The sequence below is a fragment of the Saccopteryx leptura genome, chromosome 1 (assembly GCF_036850995.1).
Source record: "Saccopteryx leptura isolate mSacLep1 chromosome 1, mSacLep1_pri_phased_curated, whole genome shotgun sequence".
In the NCBI taxonomy this organism is placed as follows: Eukaryota; Metazoa; Chordata; class Mammalia; order Chiroptera; family Emballonuridae; genus Saccopteryx; species Saccopteryx leptura.
The window spans coordinates 140,550,082-140,570,015 of NC_089503.1; the positions used below are offsets into that span (position 1 = coordinate 140,550,082).

A 19,934-nucleotide genomic window follows, 5' to 3' on the forward strand; every position below is an offset into this window, starting at 1 on the left:
CTCCCTCCCTCCCTCTCCTCTCCTCTCCTCTCCCCTCCCCTCGCAGTCTCGCGCTCGAGTGAATGTGGCGCGGCGGCGCGGAACGCAGCCTCGGCCCCTGTCGCGGCCCCGCGAGCTCGTGAGGAGACGCAGCCGCCGCCCGCCCCCACCCGCTGCGCCTCCCCGGGGAGCCACCGCAGCCGGGGAAGGAGGACGAGGCGGGAGCGAGGGGACGGCGGCGGGAAAGCGGGAGCGGGAGGAGAGGGTTCGAGGGCAAGTAGGAACGGCGGGGAGGGACGGACGGAAGGACGGACGGCCGACGGACGGCCCGGGGAGGGGCCCACCGTCAGCCTGCTCGGCCCCTCGGCTCCGGCCCCGGCCGGCGGCGCGGGCGGAGGGCGCGGCAGGCGCTATCGAGACAATAACCCCGCCGCCCGGTTCTGGGGACGGCGAGGAGACAGAGGCGGCGGCCTAGGCGGCCGAGTCCGCCCAGCGCCCGCCGGTCCCGCCGCGTCGGGAGTGCGGAGCGCGCCGGGGGCCAGGCCCGCGGCTCCCCGCCGCCGCCCCCTCCCGCCGCGCGCGGAGCTGGTTTTCCGGGTTCCCCTGGACGGAGCTGGATCCTGCTTCTCGCCAAGGCCGGAAGTGAGTTTCACACGGTAATTTCGGGCGGTGTCACGAGTGAAAAGTTTTTTTTCTCTCGGCGGAGATCCTAGTTGGGGCTGGGAAACTCCTGCAAAACTCGAGACTGGGACACCAGCCCCTTCCCAGCCCCCACCGAGGCCGCCTGCCCTTCCGACTGCGGGAGGCCACTCCACATCCGCCCTTACCGGAGAGAAACGCGGCTGCAGCCTGTACTAACGAAGGGGAGGAAGTCATGTCTGGCGAAGCCTTGAGAGAGCTGCCCTGAGACGCTGTCCTACCGAAAGGTAATTGTCACGAAAGTGTCTACAAGTCACAGAGCTCCTGGGCCAGGACAGACAGGATACTTGCATGTTTCTCGCGTTCCCCCAAGTTGTCCTAAATTCTCCTTTGCCAATGTCGAACTGGATAGTGTTTCAGGTGCTACATAGTAGACCTGGTTATTTTAGAAGAGGTCCTAAGAATGCGGTGGGACGAAAACTTGTAAGCGATCCGAAGAAAGAGTGCCTTTGTTCGGCGCCAGGTCCAGAAGTTTTAGTTTCCCGGAACACATACAATGTATATATATTTTCTATTTATTAAGTTGCTGAACTTTTGCTTTAGGAGAAAGTTAGGTGACTGCAGCCAGTGATTTGCTGTTGGTGAGATGGCTGCCACATTTGTTTATTCTGTTACTGATTATTTGGCTTTTGCGTTTAATCGCACGTAGCGATGTTTTAGTGCCAGCCCTTATAAATGGACTTCGTTGGATTTTATGAACAAAAAAAAAGTTGCCATTCTTAGTCGATTTTTTTTTTATCGTGGGTAATATGTTTCTTCAGTAACTTGTTCCTTTCAAGCATTCAAACCTTATATTCGGTTAATTGCAAGCAGAGTCTGCTAGATTTTTCTGATTTAGGAGGATGAAAAAAGAAGGAGTAAGTGTTATGGATAAAAGAAGGAGTAAGTGTTATGGATAAAGAGAGTTATAATTAAAAACGGACACTATAAATGGTTTGATATGTTACGACTTCTCCGCAATTGAAAACAGAACGTATGGGAAGGGAAGTAAAAACGGTTGAAAGGATTTTCATGGGAATCACATTGTGATAAAGGGCTGTGCTTTTTGGAATAGTCCACTATTTACATTTTTGTGTTGGTCCTAATGTTGTGACCCGCTCAGCCTAAATAAGTGATAGGTACCTATTGTGGGGCAGTGAAGCGTGGGAGACATTCCACCAGTTATAAACACTTCTGAACCAATCGGCAGTCTTTCTATAAAGATCAAACTAGTTTGGTCACAGCAAACACAAAATGTTTCTACAGTGGTATCCTTTAAAGTTTGGTTTCCTCCCCATACCTTTGTGGTAAAAGGAGGTGAAAGATAATACTGTGCTTTTGAATGATTACTAAGTAAATGTGGGATTCTATCGGTAGCTGTATCTTAAGTATGAATTGCTTAGTTTGTCCATGCTACCCCAAGAAAAATGTAAAAATGTTGGCTTAAGTTCAAAGAAAAGAAAAGGTTGGTTTTAAAGAGCAGGATCAAATTATTTCACAACTTCTCTTTGTTACTTTATTAAGTACATTTCAAAAAATTTAAACTATTTTTTTAGTATACATGGTTCTGGTTTTTCCTCCCAAAGCTTAGTCTCTGGAGATCTTTTTTTTTTTTTTTTTTAATAATTGTTGGTAAGGTTTGTGAACCGTCCAGAAATTCCTGTTAAGTTAGAGTAGCTTTATCAAGGAATTTAAATGCATAACTGATCCACTTTATGATTTTGGAACGTATCGTTAAGCAGTGAAGGAGGTTATTCTTGGGCATCTGAAAGAGCGGAACAAAATAAATGGCATTGGACCTCAGTTTCCTTATATGGCTTATACTTGACCTCAGAGCAACAAAGCCTTAATAGAGCAAGTCTTTTATAGAGAATTATCAGTATTTATAAAGATGTTTCTTTGCATTAGTAAATTTTACATATAAAAAGTATAGTAACACCCCAAAATAACTACTTAAATCCCAGTTCTTGATTTTGTTTTTTATTTTTTTCTTGAGGGAGCAATGTGTTTAGAGGCAGAAACACACTTCTTTTTGAAGGGTGGTTGTCACCTTTGTAGTTGCCAGTTAATTCCTCCCCACTCCCAAAATGGCAAAATTTACTTTGTGGATTACTTAGACATTTGTTAGTTTAGCACTGAATTAACTTAATGAATATTAGGCCTGATGCTATTGTCACGTTAAATACTTTCAAAGCACTGTTTCAATGTGGCAATAGTTTGAAAGGTTTAAAGAGGGTGATAATCAGTTAAAATATTTTAAATTTTTAGATATTCTGAGTATTGTGTGGGTTTTCTTAGATTAAATTGGCAAATCTAGAGTATTTCCAAAATGTTCGCCTTTATTGCATAAGATGCATGTTTAATAGAACTGTTTATTGAGAGTACTTAGGAGTTTTCAACAGTGATAAACTTAATCCTTCAACTAATTGATTCAAATATTACATTATGAAGTCAGTTGTTTGAGAACAAGCTGTTGCAAATTCTTCATGTATTTCTAGAGTAAGAGGTTCAAAAATGGAAACCATGTTTGTATTGCATGTTGTTTTCCTAGGGAAATAATAACTGTAGACATTTTACAAATATAATTGTGAATCTCTTAAATTCACTTACTTTAGAGATATTGATACTGAGCTCTTGGTGATAAACAATACCATACTTTAATAAACACACTTGAACTTTAAGAAAATTAGGTGCATATTAAGGCATTATTGCTTATATATAACATGATTTAGAGTAAGTTGTTTTTGGTTTAGAAATTACAGATTAGCAGTGTTTTAAAAGTATTTGGGATAATGCAGTATGTTAGTGGTGTTTGGTAGCAAAGTACTGTTTTTTTGTTAATTGCTACTTTTCTAGATTTTCTTTAAAAAGTGTGTTTAATTTTGACTTTCCCATCCATTTCTGTTAACATGCTTTATTTTTTCTGGGAACACAAGAAAAAGCCCTAAAGATATCTTTCTCTTTTCCTTTTCTGACAACATATGTTGTATCTGTGTTTAGTTGTTCATAATAGGTTATTCTGTTTTTGAATGCTATTATTTGCTTTTGCATAGAAAATGTACACATGAATTATGCTGTTTGGTATCTACTTTTGAATTTTTTAAGGAAATAAGCTCAGTACCTCTGCCTTTCCTGTGTCTTTGATTTACTTCATGTGGTTTTGTTTTTGTTTTTTTTGGTTTGTTTGTTTGCTTTTTGTGTTTTGTTTTTTTCTTGGTGCCTATCATAACTAACTCTTGAACCATACTACACCCACGTTTCAGGTACACCTTTTAGCCTTCTCCCCATCTTGTTTCCTAATTTTAAAGAAGAAATCTAGCTATTATTCAATAGCTTTCTTTTCTAATTCCTTTAGCTTCCTATTTTTAGTTAGCTTTATTTACTTCCCCTATTTTCTCTATGTTCTGCTGATGTTTCTTTATTTTGCCCTTCTCCTCTTTCCAAACATTTTTAGTCCATATTTATCACCTTTAAAAAGCTGTTCAAAATATGAGGAGATAAAATTTATTTGATTATTCCTATGTAATTCTGAATATTCCTTTTGCAGTCCAATGCAGTTTATTACATGCCAATGTTTTAATCTGATATTTATTAATATGCTTTGTTTTTATTTGTGCTTTGTTTCCTCAATTCTTTTTTAATATCCTCTGAATTACCTTTGTTAAGATCGGGTTAAGATTATGTATATTGTATTAAGACTTTCTACAATGCCCAATACCTTATTGTTTTATTATGCTTTTGGCGTCTTAAAACACAAAGGCTTTTATCTCTGTCCTTCCATCTCCATTTTGTTCCTTTACTTTCTGCTGTACCTCTCAAAGTTACATGCCTTTTCTGTCAATGTTTCTAAAATTTTGAAATTGCCTTTGTCTGTTTTTATGAAATAAACATAGTGGAATTCTGTCAATCACTTTATTCTTGTCACTTCAGATTTTGTTCCAGGTACCATTGGATGAAGAAGGCCTTGCCAGGCTTTATAAATGATAGTATGTAAGACAATAGAAAAGAATATCTAAAAATTTAGTCAGTAAAAGAAGAACCTACTTATCTGTCGGTTATTTATCTATATGTCTTTAGATGTATAGAATGTAGTAGAAAAACTAGAAAATAAAGACATCTAAGTAAGCAAAATGGGCATAATTAGAGTCTGAGGACTTCATTCACAGGGCCATCCTTATTCAGTGCCCATTTCATTTTGTACATAGTAAGCTGCTTCCTGTCTTTTGGGTGTGCTAGAAGGGGTGAGGGAGGCACTTGGATAGCATCATAAAGTTATGATCTGTGGTGTTACAGTGAGGAAATAGAAAAAAGAAAAGATGACTGAAAATTTGGAAAATAGAGGAGTCTTAGACAACTCGCTTTGGGTAGACAACTTGCATTTGGGACTGCCTTAAATACAGGCAGTGAGTCCTCAGGTTATGAACAAGATTGGTTCTGTAGGTTTGTTCTTAAGTTGGATTTGTATGTAAATTGGAACGGGTACACATCCCTATCAAATGCAGCTTAGACAGATGTTTGTCTTAATATGGTATTTATTTTTACCGTTCTATGCATACTGATACTTAAACATTTTCAAACCTATAAAACCTATCTTGTTCCTAACCCAGGGACTGCCTGTATTTCATTTGTCCTTAGGAGGAGACACTATCCTAAATAGCCCTATGGCAACTGTTCTCAAACTTTTTGGTCTTAGGACCTCTTTATGCTCTTGCAATTTTTTGAGAACCCTAAAGCTTGGGTTTATGTGGGTTTTATTTATTATATTTTCCATATTAGAAATTAAATTTTTTTTTAATTCAATGAGAGGAAGGGAGGCAGAGAGACACCGACATGTGCCCTGACTGGGATCCACTCAGCAAGCCCACTAGAGGGAGATGCTCTCCCCATCTGGGGTGTTGCTCCATTGCTGAGCAACAGAGCTCCTCATAGCACCTGAGGCTGAGGCCATCAGCCATCCTCAGCGCACCTGGGGCCAACTCACTCCAATCAAGCCATGGCTGCAAGAGAGGAAGAGAAAGAGAGAGAAGCAAGAGGGGAAGGGGTGGAGAAGCCAATGGGTGCTGCTTCTGTGTGCCCTGACCAGGAATTGAACCTGGGACAGCCACATGCCAGGCTGATATTCTACCACTGAGCAAACTGGGCAGGGCCAGAAATTTAAAAATACTAATTGTTTTAAAAAGATTTTATTGATTTTACAGCGAGAGGAGAGAGAGGGATAGGGATTGAGAAGTATCAACTGATAATTGGCTTCACTTTAGTTATTCATTGATTGATTGCTTGTCATATGTGCCTTGAACCGGGTAAGCCCAGGGTGTCGGACCAGCAACCTCAGCATTCCAGGTCCACAGGCCAAGCATAAAAATTAATTTTAAAATAATAGTAAACGATTGCATGTTGACATAACACTGTTTTAATAAAAATAACTATTTTCCAAAATAAATTTTTAGCAAGAAGTGTGGCATTGTTAGATATTTTTGAAAGACCCTTATGTGTGATTGAATAGAAAACAGCTTGGTTGTCATATCCACTTCTACAGTAAATCTTGTAGTGTGTTGTTTTGGTTGAAATATATGAAGAAAATCCAACATTATACAAGTATTGGTTGACAAAGGCAGGAATATTTTTATAGCCTTTTAAGCTATTTATGGGTATTCTTTGATACCACCTGAAATTTGACAAGTAGAATTTTAGAGGCAGACTTGACTGCTGAGCTAAAGCCAGCCAGACAAGTAGTATTATAAAGAGTGGCCATAATGTCACATCTGAAACCATATCAATGAATTTTTTATTTCTTTTATCTGGAAACTCGTTTTTCTTGTACTTTGAATCTTTTACCTGTTTATGGTTTTGTAGCACCATATATTGGTTGGTTGAGAAATACATACTAGTTCATTGAGTTACATGGTTTTTTCCCAAATGTTGACACATTTCATTATGCAGTAACAAAAACAAAATTGTTAATATCGCTACTAATCTCATTACGAGAGTCTTTAATATTGTGAAGTTGTCAAACTCAAATTTTTCACAATTCTAAATTTTCACTTGCCAGTTGAAATATTAACATGTTAACAAACATATTAGTGTCTTGACCTTGAATTTACAGGCTGTTTATTTCTGAGAAAGTCTGCCAAATTCCTAAGTCTGTATAACCATAGCTTGATCAAAACAGTATTCATGAAAAAAAGGTGAGTTTAATTCATAACTCCAAGTAATTACACAAGAGCTTTTATTTATTTATTTATTTATTTTGTATTTTTCTGAAGTTGGAAACTGGGAGATAGACTCCCACATGTGCCCTACCGGGATCCACCCGGCATGCCCACCAGGGGGCGATGCTTTGCCCATCTGGGGTGTTGCTCTGTTGCAACCAGAACCATTCTAGCACCTGAGGCAGAGACCATGGAGCCATCCTCAGCGCCTGGGCCAACTTTGCTCCAGTGGAGCCTTGGCTGCGGGAGGGGAAGAGAGAGACAGGGAGGAAGGAGAGGGGGGAAGGGTGGAGAAGCAGATGGGCGCTTCTCCTGTGTGCCCTGGCTGGGGATCGAACCCGGGAATCCTGCACACCAGGCCGATGCTCTACCACTGAGCCAACTGGCCAGAGCTATTTTATTTTTTAAGAGAGACAGAGGGAGAGGGACAAACAGGACAGACAGACAGGAAGGAGGAGAGGTAAACATCAACTCCTAGTTACGGCAGTTAAGTTGTTCATTGATTGCTTTTCATAAGTGCCTAGACGATGCAGGGTGGAGGTCCTGTACCTGAACCAGTGACCCCTTATGAACCAGTGACCTCTTACTCAATGTCTGTGATCCCACACTCTAGTTGGCAACTCCACTCTCAAGCTGGTGAGCCCACACACAAGCCAGTAACCTCCATGTTTCGAACCTTGGTCCTCAGTGTCCCAGGTTGATACTCTGTCCACTGACCACCACCTGGTCAGGTTACACAAGAGCTTTTAAAAAAGACATGTTAAAATGTTGAGATTTAATAAAATTATTTTTCACTGCTTCATTAGAGATATTCTTAAGGTGTGACATTCAAAAAGAAATCTGGGAGCAGTTAGTGGTGTTACTGTGACTCAATGCTGCAGCTTTCACATATACTAAGGAGCTAGCATTTTAACTCACCATTTATTTTGCACCATGACCTGAAGAGACCTTGAAAGTGTCTCAGACTTCCAGGGCCCAAAGGTCACACTTTGGGAAATAGGTGGATATTGGGATTTATGGAGCTTTCATGACTTCATTTTATTATTTTTTATTGTTTGTTTGTTTGTTTATTTATTTATTTTGGTCTTCTGTTATATTCAGGGAGAGACTCGATGCTTAATCTTTTAGCTCACTAATTTGGTCTTCAATTCCTTTTAATTATCTTTTTGGGGGGTAGTTGGATAGAGTTTCTAAGAACTCTTGATTTTTGATAGGAGTTGAATTTATTATTTTTTACATTGTCTTTTTCTTTTATGAACAGTATAGGCAATTTGACCTTATTATTCTTAGTATATCCATCATACTTTTGGGTTTTTTTCAAATACTAGAATTTTTTTGTTGTGGTGGTTAGTTTTATGTTATAGTTCAGACTATGCCATATTAGTCATTTAAGTGTATTTCCCCAACCCAAGCAAGTCCCTGTTTTTCTGGCTTTGGTATATTTAGCTAATGGGTTTCTCTCTCGGGGTATGTGGGTTGCTTGTCCTCTTACATGTGTTTCCTGTCCATCAGGACATAATATTCTCACATTTTCACAGTTACAGGACTGCCCAAGTGTCAGATCTCCTAAATGTGTTGATGGCCTTAACGGGGCAGCTGTTCTGTTTTATTACCTGACTGACTGCACAGGACACACTTTTCCCAGTCCTTCTTGTGAAGAAAACTTATCCTCCTTTTGGAGATCCCACTTTATTCTTTTTTTTGTATATCTGGTTCCTCAGCTGTGTTTTGTTGTCATTTTCCCCAATCCACTTGTATTAAAAATTCCTTTCTATTCTTATCTGTAGATATACATATCCAAGGTATTTATACTGCTATGAATTCTTTTGAATTTTTTTTTCATATTTTAAAGTTTGGAGAAATGACAAATGGAAAATTTGGAAACAGTACAAAGAATGTTTTTGTTCCTCAACCATTTGACAGTAGGTTGCCCACCTGATGCCCTGTTACCCCCAAAACTTAAGTCATTTCCTACAAACAAGGACATTCTTCTACTTAATGACCTTAACCATCAAAATTAGGAAGTTAGAAGAATACATTGCTAACATTTAATTTCACCAATTGTCCCAGTCTTTTATAACAGAGGGATCCAGTTTAGAATTATGCATTACATTTAGTTGTCATGTATCTTTAATCTTAAATATGGAACAGTTTCTGTCTTTACTTTCAGGGTCTTGACACTTTGGAAGATTATGGATCAAGTTTATTTTGTAGCATATCCCTTAATTTGCATATTTCTGATATTATAATTAGATCTTGGATTAGATTTTTATATGGATTTGTGTGATTAGATCTTTGCCAGGGTTATCATGGAAGTGATACTGCGTTCTTTTCTTTGCATCTTATTAGGTTCCAGGTAGTTTCAGTTGTCCCATTGCTGGTAGTTATTGATTATCATTAAGGTTTATAACTGCTAGGCATCTCCTGTGTAAAGGTAATCTTTCCTCATTTGTAATTAAATATGTTTAGGGTAGGTTCTTTGAAACTGCAAATATTTTGTTGCTCATCAGATTTTTAATTTATTCATTTATTTACATTTCTACACTTATAGGTATATTGTAGTCACTGGATTATACTTTGTTATCATTTATTCTGATGAAATTGTTCTTGATTTGGTTAGTGGGAACTTCTAGTTGGCTTATTTTCTTTTTAATAGAGCTGTTAGTTTTTTGAGCATTTCATTGTATCTAGCACAGTATGATGATGGCCTAGATTTACCTTCTACTTGTTCCAGTCATTTTTAATGGAAAATGGTATTTTGAAGACAAGATCTGGTTACTTCTTGTGTTTATTGGTATTGGGGTATCACTGCTCCCAGGCCTTCTCAGTGTATAGAGGTAGGGATATTTTTATGTGCACACATGTATGCATTCACATTTATATCTTTATATATATCTATAAATACAGAGTGATTTCACAGTAATACTTCCAATTCTAATCCAGTGCCACAGGGTTTATTCTAGTGTTTTTTCTTTTCATGATTGTAAATGATCTCTGACAATGAGAACTAGTTTTTTTTGTACTAGTTTTTTCTGTTCTATTGTTGTGGAAGATAAGATAAACATTTGTTCAGAAAGGCATTTTCAGCCAGAAGTCCCTTTAGCTAATTTTCTAAGTATTTCTAAAGGGATAAAATTATAAAATGTAAATATATAATAAAACACACTTGAGTGAAACATATCATTCCTCAGTAATCCCAGGTTACTATATGAAAAGTATATGGGAAGAATCAGTATGTTTTTGGTCCGCATTGGATTCTTTTTGAAGATAATGCTGGAGCTCCATTTTAGTAACAGTGCAGTGATTTTGATGCAACTGTGTTTTTCCATATTGAGGTTATGTATATTGTTTGCATGATCACAAAGTTTGGAGCTTGTTTCTCTCTTACTGATAATGATGTCCTTGGAATTTCAAACCTTAGGGCAGTGGTTCTCAAACTTTTTGAAGTTGGGGTGCATTTAAAATCCTACAAATAATTGTAGGTGCACTATATACAAATTTCTGAGAAATATGTTATAATAATAAAGTCAAATATTAAAGAAAAAAATAAAGTCCCAGCGTGCTTTTATGGTAATTAAATGAAATAAATACGACAAAATTAAATCTATTCTGGCATTAAAAAACATTTTTATGTTATATTTTTTGAGTTATGCTATTTAGAATTTGTAAAAGAGGGGTTAAAAAAAAAAGACAAAAATGTTATTTTCTTTTACAGAGACAGAGAGTCAGAGAAAGGATAGATAGGGACAGACAGACAGGAATGGAGAGAGATGAGAAGCATCAATCATTAGTTTTTCGCTTGCGACACCTTTGTTCATTGATTGCTTTCTCATATGTGCCTTGACCATGGGGCTACAGCAGACCAAGTAACCCCTTGCTTGAGCCAGCGACCTTGGGTCTAAGCTGGTTAGCTTTGCTCAAATCAGATGAGCCTGCACTCAAGCTGGCGACCTCGGGGTCTCGAACCTGGGTCCTCCACATCCCAGTCCGACACTCTACTCCAGGGTCCCCAAACTTTTTACACAGGGGGCCAGTTCACTGTCCCTCAGACTGTTGGAGGGCCGGACTATAAAAAAAACTATGAACAAATCCCTATGCACACTGCACATATCTTATTTTAAAGTAAAAAGACAAAATGGGAACAAATACAATATTTAAAATAAAGAACAAGTAAATTTAAATCAACAAACTGACCAGTATTTCGATGAGAACTATGGGCCTGCTTTTGGCTAATGAGATGGCCAATATCTGGTTCCGTATTTGTCACTGCTAGCCGGAACAAGTGATATGACGTGCTTCTGGAGCCGGGATATGTGAGCGACGCCGTGGTTTGCAGCGCCTCCACATACAGTACCCCAGGAGCACAGGATGCATCTGCTGACCACCAATGAAATAGGTGCCCCTTCTGGCAGTGTGGTGGGGACCGGATTAATGACCTCAGGGGGTTGCAGTTTGGGGACCCCTGCTCTACTCTATCCACTGTGCCACTGTGTGGTCAGGCAGAAGTCATCTTTTTATATATGTAGCTACATTCTTAGTAAGATTTAGTAAATTTGGCAGGTCCCGGTGCAAATGTGTTAAGTTTTTTCATTCTTGTGTTTATGAGAAACATGAGCCTGATGTGTCCTAGTTATTTGTTCAATGTTTGGGCATATATCTGAAAAGCAAACTCTCATTTCCTCATCAATACATTGAAGAATTCCTCTCTTTTTACTCTTAATTGTGTTGAGGGTAGAAAATCCTAATTCACAAATAAGATGTTGAAAATTGTAGTAAAATGTTCAAAGCTTTTTAAGATATTGCTACATATTCTTTTATAGAAATCCGAAGGACTTCAAGAGACAATTCCTTATGTTTAATCATCAGTCCAAAACCCCAACCATACATATCACCTTAACTTTACACCAAACAAAAGATAGAAGAAACTTGTCTCCAGTCTTTCCAGTGACACGGAGTGGGGGGTAGTGTAAACAATCCAGCACCACAATTTAACAGCCTTTTGCAACCTAATCAGGCAAGTGAGGTGGGGGTTGGGCAGACTGTCAACTTACAGCGAATTCCCCACACCTCTGTCCCCCAAAAATCTAAACTCCAAAAACCCTGTGGTTTTTTGGTCCCCAACAGGCACATATTTCTCTGGGATACCATTGAGCGCACCTGGAAATCTTCTAGGGCGCACCAGTGCGCCCTGGCGCACACTTTGAGAACCACTGCCTTAGGGTGATTGTAGAACTTGGGGTGGTGGGCTGGGGAGGAGGTTGTTTTGTTTGTATCAGAGCCAGTGCAAGAAACCTATTGTAATCTGTAAAAATGAATCTTTTTGACAAGGCTATCACCCAGCCTAGAAAAAGTTAGTTTGACTTCCCCATCTCTGGAGATTTTGGAGTGATTTAGGAGGCATACTAGGATATCTTTTTGTGACTAGAGTAGATTTACTCTGTTTTCTAGGAAAAGATAAGGATCCTGGCAGCAGCAAATAGAGTCTTTGGGTGCCTTGTTAATCTCTGGGGACTTCAAAAGATTTAGTTAATTGTTCTGGGTCTAACTGCAGAATAGCAGAGACTGTGTGTAGTAGATACAGTTTGATTTGTTAGATACTTGATATCAACATAGTGTCCTGTCTACTCTTTCTTTTGAAAGCAATTCTCAAGCCAGAACTCAGGGAGTCATCTCCTTATCTCCCTGACCCTAACTATTGAAATCAATACTATTTCCAGCAAGTCTGTCTTTTAAGGTATCTATAGAATAGTGGGATACTTTAGAGTAGGCAAGGAAGGTTGGATAGGGTACTAGCAGTGAGAGGCTTTTGATAGGCAAAAGGCTAAAATAGTTACCTTAATTTTTTTTTCTGGTTATAAAAATTCAAATACAGAAATTTATAGATGATGAAAAGTCTCCATAATCCCTTCTCCCAGATACTCTTCTTAGTGTGTTAGTGTGTTGTGTATTTTTGAACACTTATATGTATTGTACAATGTTTCAGTGTGCATGTACAGTATATGTATATGTTTGTGTGTGTGTCTGTTAATTAAGATTAGGGTTGTTCTCCACCCCAACCCTAATCCCAACCCCAGTCAGGGCATGTATTGAGAAGCAATCTCTTTCTCTTTCTCTCTTTTTCTAAAAAAAATTGCTAATAGATTTTTAGATTGATATGCATGGCTCTTTTGTGTTATATAAGTTTAGATGCACAGTAATGGTACTGTTTTCTAATTAAATCATAAAAATATTAATTGTATATTCTGATATTATAATTTAATATACATACTAACAAGTACATAATTACATATCTTTTTAGCTATAAAGTTCTTCCTTTAGATCCTTTCTTTTTTTTTTTAGCGAGAGAGACAGACAGACAGGAAGGGAGAGATGGGAAATATCAACTTGTAGTTGCTTCACTCTAGTTGTTCATTGATTGCTGCCAAGCTGAGACCCCTTGCTCAAGCCAGTGACCTTGGGATCATGTCAATGAGCCCGTGCTCAAGCTGGATGAGCCTGTGAGCTTGGGATTTTGAACCTGGGGCCTCAACATCCCAGGTCAATGCTCTATCTACTGTGCCACCATTGATCAGGCCCTTCAGTATCCTTTCATTGCTTGAGCTCATCCTCCAACATTAAGATAGCAGTCTGATTAATTTAATCTTCAGTAAGGAGATAGGGACTTTTTTTTTTACAGAGACAGAGTCAGAGAGGGATAGATAGGGACAGACAGACAGAAACAGAGAGAGATGAGAAGCATCAATTATCAGTTTTTCGTTGTGACACCTTAGTTGTTCATTGATTGCTTTCTCATATGTGCCTTGACCGTGGCCCTTCAGCAGACTTGAGTAACCCCTTGCTCAAGCCGGCAACCTCAGGGTCTCAAACCTGTGTCCTCGGCATCCCAGTTCGACGCTCTATCCACTGCGCCACTGCCTGGTCAGGCGAGATAGGGACTTTTTATTGCCACTGGAGCTTTATTTAATCATACTGCACTTGCTTTCTTTAGCATATTCTGGCTGTGAGAATGAGGAAGAGAAATATAAAATTTGCTAAATTGAGTATCTTTTGTTAGAGAAGTAAAAATCCTTCAGTTGTTTAAGTAGAACTTGGCCACTTGAAGGGATCAATGGCTTCTTGAACTTTGTTGTTCCTTAACTACTTTTTGGTTTATCTCTGGAAAAAAAATAATAATTGTAAAAAAAAAATACAAATTGTAAACATTTTCTTAAACTGCTTAGTGTGTTGTACAGTAATAATTATGTATATCATTAACAGTTATTTTGGTCTTTTACTTGATTATAAGAGTAAACTCTCTACTTACCTGGTTTATACACTACATAAATGTTTCCCAAGAGATTTTTGCCACTGCTTACACCCTTGGGTTTATTTTTGTCCAATTTATGTTTTTCACTGACCTTATATCATCTTTCCTTGTAATATATTTAATAGATAATTTGGTGTAAGTAAAAAATATATTCTCTAGAATGCTGATATTATTTTGTACCTCCTTTCATTTTTTATCACCTGCTGCCCCCCCCCGAGTTTTATTGAGATATAGTTGATATATAACATCGTGTAAGTTTAATGTGTACACTGTATTAATTTGGTATACTTATTTTGTAATATGATTACCGTCGTTGAATTAGGTAACACCTCCATTATTCCATCATGTCACATAATTACCTTTTCTTTTTTGTGTGTGGTGAGAATCTTTAAGATCTGTTAGCTACTGTGAAGTATATAATACAGTATTGTTAGCTATAATCAATCATAGTGCTGTGCATTAGATCCCCAGAATTAGTTTTTTTTGTTTTTGTTTTTTTTCCACAATTATACTTTTTTTTGGTATTTTTCTGAAGTTAGAAGTGAGGAGGCAGTCAGACTCCCACATTCGCTCGACCAGGATCCACCTGGCATGCCCACTAGGGGGCGATGCTCTGCCCATCTGGGGCGTTGCTCCGTTGCGGCCGGAGCCAATCTAGTACCTGAGGCGGAGGTCATGGAGCTGTACTCAGTGCTCGGGACAACTTTGCTCCAGTGGGGCCTTGGCTGTGGGAGGGGAAGAGAGAGACAGACAGGAAGGAGAGAGGGAAGGGTGGAGAAGCAGATGGGCGCTTCTCCTTTGTGTTCTGACCAGAAATCAAACCCAGGACTTCCACACGCTGGCCAATGCTCTACTGCTGAGCCACCCGGCCAGGGCCCACAACTATACTTCTGACTGGAAGCTAGAATAGCACTGTTTTTCAAATATTTTCAATAGGTGTTATAGTAAAAAGTTTTGGGTTAACACGAGGTGAGGAAACATTGCGTTAATATGCCTTTTTGCCCCCTCTTTGGCACATGTGAGTTTATCATAGATGCTTGTTTTTTATTTTTATTTTTTTATTTTATTTTTTTTACAGAGAGAGAGTCAGAGAGAGGGATAGATAGGGACAGACAGGAACTGAGAGAGATGAGAAGCGTCAATCATCAATTTTTCGTTGGGACTCCTTAGTTGTTCATTGATTGCTTTCTCATATGTGCCTTGACCGCAGGCCTTCAGCAGACCAGGTAACCCCTTGCTCGAGCCAGTAACCTTGGGTCCAAGCTGGTGAGCTTTTTTTTTTCTTTTTTTCTTTTTGGCTCAAGCTAGATGAGCCCGTGCTCAAGCTGGCAACCTCAGGGTCTCGAACCTGGGTCCTTCCGCATCCCAGTTCAATGCTCTATTCAATGCGCTACCACTGGTCAGGCACTTGTTTTAAATTTGAGAAATAACTAGCATACATTTCAATTTATAAAAAAATGTTAACAGCAGTATTTGAGCAAAATAGTTCCCTGGTAAGAGTTATCCAAGAGCAGCATGTAATTTATAATTTCAGATTTTTAAAAATGTACTTTATTTTTTGAGTACCCTTTACAGAAAAATTGAGGAAGTATGGAGTTTCCGTACACCTCACTCCTTTCTCTCCCATTTTTCCTATTGTTAACTGTTATGAATTTGTTACAGTTAATTAACTAATATGGATACATTATTAACTCTCACTGCATTACATTGTTAACTCACATTATATTACATTTATATTAGGGTTTACTCTTTGTGATGTACATTCTATTGATTCTGACAAATGTATAATGTCATGTATCCACCATTGTTGCTAGAAATAGCAACAGTGTATTTAGTGGCAATTTATAGATGACTGAAATTAATGACAGTGATATTATAAAGGATGAGAGGGAGGAATTGGTAATACTCTGTTATAGGTACATGTATTATGTATTTGAGAAGATCAGATGGCTTTTTACTGGCACATATGCAGGAATAATATATCTATGTTCAAATTACGTATATTAATGTTTGGAAATTCATTTTAAAGATTGATCAACTTTTGGTAATTCATGTTCAGAGTTCCTGAAAAATTAAAATTTAGGCCTGACCTGTGGTGGCGTAGTGGATAAAGCGTCAACCTGGAAATGCTGAGGTCGCCGGTTCGAAACCCTGGGCTTGCCTGGTCAAGGCACATATGGGAGTTGATGCTTCCTGCTCCTCCCTCCCTTCTCTCTCTGTCTCTCTCCTCTCTCTCTTTCCCTCTCTCTCTCCTTTCTAAAATGAATAAATAAAAAATTTTTTTTTAAAAATTAAAATTTAAATGTCCTGTTTTATTTCTGAGAAATAGTCAAATGATTATAGATCAAAGTGGAAGCATTCTTATCACTAATTTATTTATTTATATTTTATTTATTTTTTAGAGAGAGAGAAAGGCAGGCAAGCAAACAGGCAGGCAGAAAGAGAGATGAGAAGCCATCAGCTTGTAATTGCATCCTTTTTTTAGTTTTTTATCGTTCGCTTCTCAAACCCGCCTTGATCAGAGGGTTCAAATGAGGCACTGACCCCTTGCACAAGCCAGTGACCTTGGGTTTCAAGCCAGCGACCTTTGGGCTCAAGCCAGCGACCATAAGGTCACAGTGATGATCCTGATGATCATGATCCCACACTCCAGCTGGCAACCCTGTGCTCAAGCTGGGGAGCCTGTGCTCAAGCCAGATGAGCCCATGCTCAAGCCAACAACCTCAGGGTTTTGAACCTGGGACCTCAGCATAACAGCTTAATGCTCTACCCACTGTGTGACTACCGGTAAGCCACTAATTTTATAATTATTCTACAAACTCCTACTTGGTCTTTTTATACACAATATGCTCATCTATCAAGCTCAGTTCAACTACCATGGTTTCCACTGAAACTTCCCCAAATATTTAAGATGTTTTCTTTTCTTTGGATTTATAACTTTTAAAAAAATCATTTTAATTCATCATTTACCTCAAAAAAACACAAAATTCCACTTTACTTTTTATCCACTTTTTAACCTACTATCTCTGCCAGGCTGTGAAGTATGTGTTAGTATTGGGCACTTTCTTCAGAGTAGAGAACTTCGAATCATATAAGGTTAAGAGGTTTCAATGTGTCAGTTTACAGAGCGGTTTCTTATACACTACAGATGCCTCACCTGTCTAGTCTTATTTCCTATGTAGGAGCAAGGATTTGAGGCAGATTCTGGAAAAGAAATAGAACCCTAGATTCTATTTTCCTAGTAGCTTAAGAAGTTATATATAAGAACAGTATTTATGCATCTACCTTGTTCTAAGAACTGTTCTAGGTTCAGGGGAGAAAACAAGAAACAAATGTATGAAGTCCTGCTTAGTTCTATTCCTGGTCTATAAGCAGCCCTACTATTCTGGTAAAGGAAGAAACTGCAGCATTCTTTTGTCAGGAGCCGGTGTATCATTCAGCCTCTTTTTAATGTAATTAGTTTGCTGTGTAACTGTAGGTTTTTTTTGTTTTTTGTTTTTGTTTGTTTGTAGAGCTTTTGAAATGATAGTTAAAGGGTAAACTGCCTTTTTTTTTTTTTTACTTTTTAATTCTTTCATTATATGATAGAATTATGTAAGATTCCTGTGTGTTCATTTTGACTATTATTTTGATGTTTCTTTTTTTTTTTTTTTTTTTTTTTCATTTTTCTGAAGCTGGAAACAGGGAGAGACAGTCAGACAGACTCCCGCATGCGCCCGACCGGGATCCACCCGGCACGCCCACCATGGGGCAACGCTCTGCCCACCAGGGGGCGATGCTCTACCCATCCTGGGCGTCACCATGCTGTGACCAGAGCCACTCTAGCGCCTGGGGCAGAGGCCAAGGAGCCATCCCCAGCGCCCGGGCCATCTTTGCTCCAATGGAGCCTTGGCTGCGGGAGGGAAAGAGAGAGACAGAGAGGAAAGCGCGGCGGAGGGGTGGAGAAGCAAATGGGCGCCTCTCCTGTGTGCCCTGGCTGGGAATCGAACCCGGGTCCTCCGCACGCTAGGCCGACGCTCCACCGCTGAGCCAACCGGCCAGGGCCTTGATGTTTCTTAAAAATAAAATTTGAGGTGACTTTTAATAGGATGTATATGCTATAGTTAATAGAATTAGAACATCAGTTCCAAAGAAGGGAATGAGGAACTATGTAACTTTTAAGTTTTAGCATCATTGCTGTGATAAAATATCAAATTTAGCTAAGCATTTGATGAGCCCATATTCTCATTTCCGTATGGAGGGGACAACAGATTTTTCTTTTTCTTTCTTTCTTATTTATTTATTTTTAATTAAATGAGAGGCAGGGAGGCAAATACAGATTTCCTCATGTGCCCTGACTGGGAACCACCCAGCAAGCCCACTACCAGGTGATGCTCTTCCTGTCTGGGCTGATGCTCAGCAACTGAGCCATTTTATTATAGTTCCTGAGGCGAGGCTATGGAGTCATCTTCAGCATCTGAGCCCAACTTTGCTTGAACCATTTAAACCAGGGCTACAGGAGGAGAAAGGAAGGGGAAGGGTGGAGAAACAGATGGTGCCATTTCCTTTGTGCCTTGACGGGGAATCGAACCTGGGACTTCCACACCCTGGACTGATGCTCTACCACTGAGCAAACTGGCCAGGGCCAAGATTTTTCTAGCATTTAGATTCAAACTGATTTTCTAGGGTGGGGCTGGGGGAGAGTAAGTAGAGAGAGACAGGAACATCGAACTATTCCTGTATGTGCCCTCACTGGCAAATTGAACTGGCAGTCTTCATGCTCCGGGACTACACACTAACCAACTGAGCTGTCCAGCCAGGGATTAATTAATTAATTTTTTCTAGAGATAGAGAGGAAGGGAGAGAGAAGAGAAGGGTAAGGGAAGCATTCATTTGTTGTTCCACTTAATTGTGCATTCAGTGGTTGCTTCCCATGTGTTCCCTGACCAGGGATCGAACCTACAACATTGTTGTTTTGGGACAATGCTCTTAACCAACTGAGCTGACTGGCCAGGGCCTCAAGATGATTTTCAAAATGTGAATTCCCTTATGTGGGAGCTACTGAGTAATGAATGGACAGTGTTGTTGACAGCAGTTTAACAGCACATACTCTATGGCTTTCAGGCTCTTTTCCATAATGATTTTCGAGGGGTAATAGAGAAGGGTACAATATACAAAAACTCAGCAAAGGCGGATTATATGTGATAGTAGGCTAATACATTTCCAAACAGTACATTTGTGTGTGTGTGTGTGCTACTCTAACTTCTTGATTTAAGGGTAAAATAGACACGGCTGGATCTAGTATTTTTCTTTTTTTGAAAAGAAAAGGGGGGGGGGGAGACAAAAATAGAACAATATCAACTTGTTCCACTTAGTTGTACACATTGATTGCTTCTTATATGTGCCCTGACAGGGGCTTAAACTGGCGACCTCAGGATCGAGCTGGCACCACCTCAAGCTTAGGGCTTGACCCTATTTGATCCTTGGAACGAGCTGGTGATTCTGGGTTCTAGCCAGTGACCCTGAGATTGACCTGGCGGCCAGCAACCTCTGCACTCTGGGAAGATGCTCCATCCACTGCACCCACGAGCCAGGGCTGGATATAGTATTTTCAGTACCCTTTAAGCATCATTGTTCTAGTTGTGTAGAAGACAGTTTCAAGATTTTGTTTTCTAATGAATGAAAGAATGGCATTTCAGAAATTTGCTTATTGATGCTCTGGAAATCAGTTGAGGAAATGGTATGTTTTTTATTGTATTAAGAAAGTTGAGAAGTATTTACAT

At 39.4% G+C, this 19,934-nt stretch overlaps 1 protein-coding gene across 12 annotated transcripts in view; it reads left to right on the forward strand.

The window, feature by feature from the left end:
* Positions 1-19,934, forward strand: part of ERBIN (erbb2 interacting protein) — a 141,777-nt gene continuing 121,843 nt past the window's right edge. For 6 of the 12 annotated variants that reach the window (XM_066376123.1, XM_066376105.1, XM_066376132.1 and 3 more), the window contains exon 1: positions 2-905. The gene's annotated coding sequence lies outside the window, so the exon portion shown is untranslated. Of the gene's footprint in view, positions 906-19,934 lie in introns of all 12 variants that reach the window. The other 6 variants (XM_066376152.1, XM_066376177.1, XM_066376186.1 and 3 more) reach the window with 2 other exon arrangements.